This window comes from Nicotiana tabacum, chromosome 16 (assembly GCF_000715075.1).
Source record: "Nicotiana tabacum cultivar K326 chromosome 16, ASM71507v2, whole genome shotgun sequence".
Taxonomy (NCBI): domain Eukaryota; kingdom Viridiplantae; phylum Streptophyta; class Magnoliopsida; order Solanales; family Solanaceae; genus Nicotiana; species Nicotiana tabacum.
In genome coordinates, this window is record NC_134095.1 from 149,784,145 (window position 1) to 149,793,432 (window position 9,288).

Sequence of the window (9,288 nt, forward strand, 5' to 3'; positions counted from 1 at the left end):
AGAAGGGTACCCAGTTCAGGTGGTCGGACGAGTGTGAGGCGAGCTTTCAGAAGCTCAAGACAGCTCTGACTACGGCACCGGTGTTGGTTTTGCCCACAGGTTCAAGGTCTTATACAGTTTATTGTGATGCATCTCGTATTGGACTTGGTGCAGTGTTGATGCAGGATGGCAAAGTCATTGCCTATGCTTCGCGGCAGTTGAAGATTCATGAGAAGAACTATCCGGTTCATGATTTGGAGTTGGTAGCCATTGTTCACGCGTTGAAGATTTGGAGGCATTATCTATATGGCGTGGCATGTGAGGTGTTCACGGATCACAAGAGTCTGCAGTATTTGTTCAAGCAAAAAGAGTTGAAGGCAGAAAAGGTGGTTGGAGTTGTTGAAAGACTGATATCACCATCTTATATCATCCGGGAAAGGCCAATGTGGTGGCCAATGCTTTGAGTAGGAAGTCAGCCAGTATGGGCAGTCTTGTTTATATTCCGGTCGGTGAGAAACCACTTGCTTTGGATGTTCAGGTTTTGGCCAATCAGTTCGTGAGATTGGATGTTTCTGAGCCCAGCCGTGTGTTAGCTTGCACAGTCGCTCGTTGTTCATTATTGGAGCGTATCCGAGATCGGCAGTATGATGATCCCCATTTGTGTGTCCTCAGAGACACGGTGCAGCACGGAGGTGCCAAGCAGGTTACCTTGGGTGACGATGGAATTTTGATATTGCAGGGTCGAGTTTGTGTGCCTAATGTGGATGGACTCTGAGAGTTGATTTTAGAGGAGGCCCATAGTTCCCGGTACTTTATTCATCCGGGCGCCGCTAAGATGTATCAGGATTTGCGACAGCACTATTGGTGGAGGAGAATGAAGAAGGATATCGTTGTGTATGTGGCTCGGTGTTTGAATTATCATCACGTTAAGTACGAGCATCAGAGGCCCGGTGGTTCATTTCAGAGGATAGAGCTTCCCGAGTGGAAGTGGGAGCGGATCACTATGGATTTCGTTGTTGGACTCACACGGACTCAGAGGAAGTTCGATGCAGTGTGGGTTATTGTTGATAGGTTGACCAAGTCAGTGCATTTCATTCCTGTGGCAGTCTCCTATTCTTCCGAGAGGTTAGCCAAGATCTATATCCGAGAGATTGTTCGTCTTCATAGTGTGCCCGAGTCTATCATTTCGGACCGAGGTACGCAATTTACCTCACGCTTCTGGAGAGCAGTTCAGCGAGAGTTGGGCACGCGGGTTGAGTTGAGCACAGCGTTTCATCCTTAGACGGACGGGCAGTCCGAGCGAACCATTCAGATTCTGGAGGATATGCTCCGAGCTTGTGTTATTGACTTTGGAGGCTCTGGGATCAGTTTTTGCCTTTAGCAGAGTTTGCCTACAACAACAGCTACCAGTCAAGTATTCAGATGGCTCTTTATGAGGCTTTATATGGTAGGCGGTAGGATGGTTTGAGCCGGGAGAGGCTCGGTTGTTGGGTACGGATCTGGTTCAGGATGCCTTGGACAAGGTCAGGATCATTTAGGATAGGCTTCGTACAGCTCCGTCCAGGAAAAAGAGTTATGCTGACCGCAAGGTTCGTTATTTGGCATTCATTGTCGATGAGCGGGTATTGCTTCGAGTGTCACCTATGAAGGGCGTGATGAGATTTGGGAAGAAGGGCAAGCTTAGCCCTAGGTTCATTGGCCTGTTCGAGATTCTGGATCGAGTGGGAGAGGTGGCTTATAGACTGGCGTTGCCGCCAAGCTTATCAGCCGTGCATCCAGTGTTTCATGTGTCCATGCTTCAGAAATATCACGGCGATCCATCCCACGTGTTAGATTTCAGCACTGTCCTGTTGGACAAGGAGTTGTCTTATGAGGAGGAGCTGGTAGCTATTCTAGACCGGCAGGTTCGTCAGTTGAGATCGAAGAGTTTTCCTTTTGTTCGTGTTCAGTGGAGAGGTCAACCTCCTGAGGCATCGACCTGGGAGTCCGAGTCCGATATGCGAAGCCGTTATCTCCATCTTTTCCCCGACTCAGGTACTTCCTTCTTTTGTCCGTTCGAGGACGAACGATTGTTTTAGAGGTGGAGAATGTGATGACCTTTACTTGTTTTAAAATGAAATTCGATTTTCCGAGGCCTTAAAAACCTCTTTTAGCATCACCTCAATTTGCGTACGCAGTCTGGGCGCATAGCCGGAAAGCTTATATGTGAAAATCTGTGGAAAATGATAAATTTTGGCTATAAAATTAGTTAATTTAACTTCGGTCAATGTTTTGGGTAAACGGACCCGGACCCGTGATTCGACGGTCCCAGACTTTTTGCAGCGACAAAAGTCGCTACAAAAGCCCAGAAAGTCGCTACTAGCTTGCTGCAAGTAAATCCATTACTAAAAGTTTCTTGTGGCGATATATAGATCGCCACAATTGGTATGAATTAGTGGCGACTGAATACGCCACAAAAGGTAATTCCTCGAAATGGATTTTATTCAAGTCGCTGCTGTAAAATGACCTTTAGCGGCAACCTTAGTCGCCGCTAAAACTATTTAATCATCAGTGGCAACTATTATGTCGCCACTATAGAATGCCTAGTAGCGACTACACTCCGCCACAAAAACTATTAAACTATCAAAACATAATGATGTTTAGAGGCAACTGTAGTCGCTGCAAAAAGCATTATACCTTTAGTGGCAACTCTCCAATTCGCCACAACTAATATTTTGTGACAAGGTTCTGTCGCCACTACAACTTATTTATTCAGCAACCATAATGACCACAATTATACTATATTTCTAGTGGCAACCAATTGTCTAAAATTAAAATACAAATATATTTCTATCAATTGCCTACAAGTTTCAAGAGAATCCAGTATTGTCCACCAAACACCCAAAAGTTCTCAAACAAAATATTAAAATTACTTCCATTACTAAAAAGTCAATTACAATATAGATCACACAATACTTTATTATTAATTTTCATTCTATGCATATACATATGTTGAAAAAAAAACATTAAGTGCCTTCAAACTCCTCCTTGGTCCACACCATTGTTTATGAACCTTGGACCTTGGACCTGTTATTAAAGTAAAAACAAACACAAGATCACTTTGAAAATTCTCACAATTTAATGCAAATAGTAAAAAAAAAAAAAAAAAAAAAAGGGTGACAATAATCCCAAAACTTAAATGAAAGATCAACTCTAAATAGAACTAGGCAGTGTACATTTGTGTAAGAGTTATTCTATCAGAAAGAAGATTGTTCATATATCAATACATTTGAAATTCAATGGCAGTAATTCTACCAAAAATCCATATCATGTGTTTCTCAAGTAGGATGCATCTTAAGAATGATATTCAACAGATGATACAGGGTAATGTTATAAACAAGTGCATAAGACTTGCTTACAATTTTATCACTCTAAATCCTGGAAGGATATGACACGAGCTTTATATTATCACTATCAAAATATTTTCAAAGAAAAGACACCAGAAATGGTAAACTTCTTAATGGCAGAAAATGGACCTAGTTCGATGGAACTTGATAGTTTCATTCTTTAGTGTAATTAAAGACTACTGTTGTAACACAAGGGTCAAAAGCTTTAGAATAAGCTAACACATCAGATCTGAGAAGCCTGTTTTTTTTTTTTTGATAAGGTAACATCAGATCTGAGAAGTCTATTTCAAAGTTCCATATTTAAAAGAGCATGTAAATGACGCAGGCTACAATATCTTTATCCATTCTAACAAAAAACATAAGTATCGGTCATTACTAAAATTCACTTCTAAAGTCTATTCAGGTTGAGTCAGATGAAAAGGCCATATATTAAAGATATAGAATCCAATTTCCTTCTATGATCATACCAGGTCATGAAGTGTACAAAAATATTAGAAGTACCTGTTGCATTCGGGTCATCAAAGCAGCTTATTGTTCTATATCCACTTGTTCACGCTCCTCTTCCAACCTCCTTTGCAACTCTTGTTCCATATTCATTTGCAACTCGTCTTTCCATGCTCTAAAAAGCCTCTGCATAGTGCTGATCACAAAGGCTTGCAACTTATGATTTCGCAGCCCGCCACAAACTTCAGATTTATCCTAAACACAAATGTAACATTATGTTTGATATTCATGCCAAATATAGTCAGTAAAGCACCGGTTCTACTTCAATACTGATTTTATTTATGAAATTAAAGACATAAGCATCATGAACTATATTTGTGAAATACTTAGAACTGAGACATGAAAATTTATACTATTGTATAATAAAAAATGCAGCGAACTAAACCATGACACTCAATTAGACATCGTTTTTACCATGAAAAGTATCTCTTTCTCTTCCTAGTTCCTAATCTTACAACATTTCTTGACAGCTTACCGTGTTATCAGTATTTAGAAAGTTAACTCCTCCTTCAAAGAATTGATATATAACTAATAAAACAAAAAGTAAATAACCATCTGGAATTGGAGCAAGATGGAAAAATATGCAGGTCCCATCACCAAACCCTTGTAACTGTTTGATTCAGTTCATACTCAATAATTTTCAATGTTTGAAACCATTAAAGTAAGAAACTCAAACTATATTTGAGAAACAACATCAATAAAAAGTAGGACAAGTATTTTTTACTTGTAAAACTATAAAAGGCTCATTTCAAAAGCAGTAAGCAGGTTCCATCTTTTGGTTTCACTTTCCTTCATAAATAAACTAGATGAGAGTGCCCGCGCCATGCTCGGGCCTTTGCATTATTTAAAGGCACGTCACATATGTCTAAGAGGTATTCAACATTGTAAATGAGAGTTATGTACCATTTTCACAAGTAAAGAGGAAGCTTCAATGGTAAGTCAAAAATCTTTATAATTGCTTGACAAGAAAAAAGAGACAACAATTAAACATAACTAATATTACATGCCACCAAACTCACATATACAACTACAATTAAGAATAAATATCCGGGTAAGCACGCCGCCCAAAAAAAGGCAAAATGATTTTTTGTATTATTTTCAACATAACAGATACCATTTTCCTTCAAAAAATTTGAGAAACCATAAGAATGTACTCTTATATGTGAACCAAATAGCACTTCTCATAGGACTTTTCTCCTTCCTGTATAAAATAACGTAAGACTGTGAGCAATGGTATATCTTCCACCGGATAAATCGAGAAATTGGAAAAATGATTAGGCACCATTTCTATACCTTCTCAGAGGAATCCAGTTTGAATGTAGCATAACCGCTTTGCTTCATAGAAACAAATCCGGAAGTAATACATCATAAGATGAGGAACAGTGTCCATATGAACTCTTTGAAAATAAACACGAGAATATATTTTCGTTTACATTATTCATTGTCACCAAGGTAGTCTGTTAACTCTTCTTTGCCAGAAGCCAAATGCGAAAAGCACACCAGAAACAAAGATATAAAATGAACATGTAATAATCAGTTAGAGGATGATAATGCATGAAGCAGAAAAAGCAGCCAGTACTATTGATGATGCTGGAAGATTAAAGCATTAGAACAAACCTACCCCACACTCTAGCATCAAAAAATCTATTTTCTACGCAGTAATCTTAGGAAAATTTGCCTGAAAATTTAGAAGGCACTACACAAAAAGTTTCAAAAGAAGTTACACAATGCAACCACTACCCTCCGTTAATTAAGTAAACCAAATAGCAATCACACGTCACAACAATTTACAAGCATTCCTCAGCACAAAGATATGGACAAATACAAATTTAGGTGGTGAGATTTTATATGTGAATATTGAGAGCAGTAGTACTAAAAGAAAATATGATTACATAAAGGCATTGAAACTTTGAGAGCTTACCTTTCTTGTTGTATAGCTAGAATTGCGGCTAACTCATCCAAGCTAACAACACCATCCCTATTTCTGTAAGCTTGTTTGAATAGCTCTGCTTCTGAAAAGCAGAATAATCAACATCTAAGCAGTTGTGCTTATAGGCAAAACCTTCAAGGTGTTCATACCTAGATTCTTATGCTGGTTTAGGGGCTTTCAAAATGCAATTCTGCTATGTTGGGAAATGATCATTAATGACTTGCATAGTTATACATCTTTTATCTGATTTGCCAAAGGATTCTTTATTGAAACAAATAAGAAATTGGGAAACATGTGGCATGAAGAGTTGATAAGAACTACAAGTATATTTAAGATGATCTTCAGATGAGAACCATCTTACCTGCTAGTGGATTTCCAAATGCATCAGCCAAATCGGAGAATTGGGTCAACAAAAGCTATCCATCTTCTTTACGGTCCTGCATAGAGCGACAACTCTCAAATTCAAGAATCATCTCAGTATGTCATTTTTATTATATATCTCATTTGAGTATCAAACGAATCGGATAAGAAAGTCGATCACATGAAAATATTACCATGTTAGAGATAACAAGAATATTAAATATAGAAAAGCATATGCAGCAAAGTAAATCATTATCCAACTATATCCAATTAACAGGTTAATTACAAATTGGAGTTCCTTGACCCATATAAAGTGCAGGGTTAAAAATGAAGTGCAAGCTAGGCAATGACGAAGAAATCTTGTTTGCATTAAAATATAAAACTATTCAGAAACTTTTTTATTAGAAAACTCTTAATAAAGCAATTTAATGAATCAAACAGATCACAAGATATTCATTTGCTAGGGGATGAGACAAAATAATTAACTAAACCATTCTTGTTGGAATCCACATTAATACCTACTGCAATGAAGATATTGACAAAAAGGGCATTATTAACCAGCAAATGTCGAGGAATTGCTGCTTTAATCTCTCTTTTCCATTCAGGCATGTTTTGGAAAAGGAAATGTTCATTTCCATTTAAAACAAAAGTAATGCCTCAATACATTTCCGTTCAGGCAAGTAAGGAGCAAGAGCAAGATATCATGAAATAAATATAAGTATCGCCTCAACGCACCAAACCGACAATACACTCTACACCTATAAGTGTTGCACTTTGAACCTTAAACATCACATTTCAATCTTACGGTACTGGTTCACTTTATTTTATCTAAAATTATATTAAAAAAAAATATCATTTGAAAGGCAAATGTTACATTATTCTTGTTTTTAAGAAGAAAGTATTTCATTAATGAAGTCCTTTTCTTTGCAAAACTTACAAAATTTGAGATACCCAATGTAATATCAAATATTCAATCACAATAACAACACCAAAAGGTCTAGAATTTCAAAAAATAAAATAAAGCTTCAAGCACATCCAAAGAAAGAGATAACTGAGAGACGACCGTCAAGACCGAGAATCGACATTATAGGGGAAATAAAATAAAGATAGATAGACATTGTACCTTCAAAACTTCGAACAGCTTACCTTCGCAATGATTTTCAAACTTTGAATCTTCCTCCTTCCTTCTTTGGCTTTAGACGATCGGCTATTCCTATAGATTTTAAAGTGGGTCAAAGAAATTTGAGGTAAAATCTGAGAATATAATTATCACCGTAAAGAATTTGGGACTTGAGCACATACCGGATGGAGTTACAATTCACAATGTGCGATTAGGGCTTTTAAGTTGTCTCTACCGAGTGGTTCACATGTTGTGATTTGAGCGATTTGAGAGATTGTGAGAATGTTTGAGCGGAGAAAATATTGAGAATTTTATGGAGAAGAAACGCAGCAAATAACTACTATTGGAGCAAAGAAACCTAGCGAAGAGAGCATTTGATATTTTTGGACATTAGTACTTTTTTCTATTTTAAAATAAAATCAATTATTCTGTTTGGACTTTGGAGGGATAGTCGCTCCAAGTTGTCCTTTTGAGGCGACTATTTACAAGGCGCTGCTAGAACTATGGAGCCAAAATTAAGTTCTTAGCGGGAATGTAAAATTACCTAAAAACCTCGCCACTAAATACAGCAACCTAAAATCCTCGCCACTAAATATTTACCTTCTGCAACGACTTTTTAAACTCGCCGCTAATAGTATAATATTTGTTGCAACAAATAGAGTCGCCACTAAATGTTGCGACAAAAAGTCCCTTTTCTTGTAGTCCGTGGGATTTTTTTGAGGTTGTGTGTATATTAAGGCTGCTCGGTGGGCCGGGCCTGAACCGGACCGGACCGGGCCCGCGGTCCTAACGGGCCTGGTGGGCCGGTCCTGGTGGTCCTCCGAAGCCCGTCACGGGCCGGTCTTCTAAAATGAGCCCACGAGCCCGGGACCGTCAGGCGGGCCTGGGCCGGTCCTGGCAGGCCCAACGGCTATTTTTTTAAAAAAAAAATAATTTAAAATTCTCCAACGGCCATATTTACAATCTAGCCGTTTGGGCTGAAAATATGACCGTTTTTAAGTTTAAAAAATGGCCATTTGGCCCCCAAACTTTATATAATTACACTTTTCCCCTTTTCTCAACTATAAATACCCCCTCATTCTTTCATTTTATTCACCAATTCATCAATATCTCTCAATCTCTCTCAATCTCTCTACTACAATTACTTAATTTATTGTTGAAATTTCGTGAAAAATTGTGAAGTTGTTGAATTGAAGTTTTCAAGTGTTCAACGATTTTCAATTTTCAAGAAGTTGTTCGGCAATCCGGTAAACTCGTTTCAACTCTTACATTTTTAGAATATATTTTTGTGTGGTTTAGTTTGCATAATTATAATTAATATGGCATTTACTTTGGAAAAAATGTTTGGTAAAGGAAAAGATAAAACCGGTGAAAGTAGTGGCCAACCAACTACCCTTCCCCCGGCTCCCCGACCTAGAAAAGATAAGCAAGTTGAAAGTAGTCGCCAACCTAGACGTCCTCCTCCTTCCGTAATTCTTGATAGTGATCACCCTTGTTTTAAATTTACCGATAGTGAATTTTATCATAATGTTGCACCAGGTGAAAGATTAGATGATGAAATTATGAATGCTCTTTATCCTAATGAAACCATCTTAGAAAATAATGAGGAAAATGAGGATGATGATGAAACCCAAGCACCGGATTTAGATGATACACCTACTAGTCCTCTTAATAACCCAACTGATGCACCGGTCGACCCACCTGTAGAAACTCCTACTTTTAATAGAGAACCTGCTAAACGCCTAGAAACATCATTAGTTTGGAATTTTTTTACTCAAGTAAGAGAACAAAATAAGGCTAAGTGTAAAACTTGTGGGAAATTAATGGTGCATAAATATACTGGAGACCGTAGTGGCACGGGTAGTTTGACTAGGCACATAAAAACACACCCTAGAGATAAGGCTAGATTTTTTCAAATGAAAGCGCAACTAGAGGGGACAAGTGTAGATTCTGTGATTAACCCTAGTACAGGTTCAAATCTAGTTCAACCAGGAATTAACACTGTCACC

General features: G+C 38.0%; 1 long non-coding RNA gene across 2 annotated transcripts; it reads right to left on the bottom strand.

Annotated features, from left to right (window-relative positions):
* Positions 1–2,872: 2,872 nt before the first annotated feature.
* LOC107799461 (uncharacterized) lies at positions 2,873–7,718 on the bottom strand. 2 transcript variants are annotated; one of them, XR_001651132.2, is made up of 6 exons: positions 7,462–7,718; positions 7,306–7,372; positions 6,161–6,236; positions 5,791–5,881; positions 3,867–4,064; positions 2,873–3,045 (listed from the first exon to the last, which is right to left on the bottom strand). It is a non-coding gene; the product is annotated as an uncharacterized LOC107799461 (long non-coding RNA). The 2 variants fall into 2 exon arrangements; XR_012700357.1 differs by having other exon boundaries at positions 7,283–7,372; positions 7,462–7,684.
* Between the last annotated feature and the right edge of the window lie 1,570 nt (positions 7,719–9,288).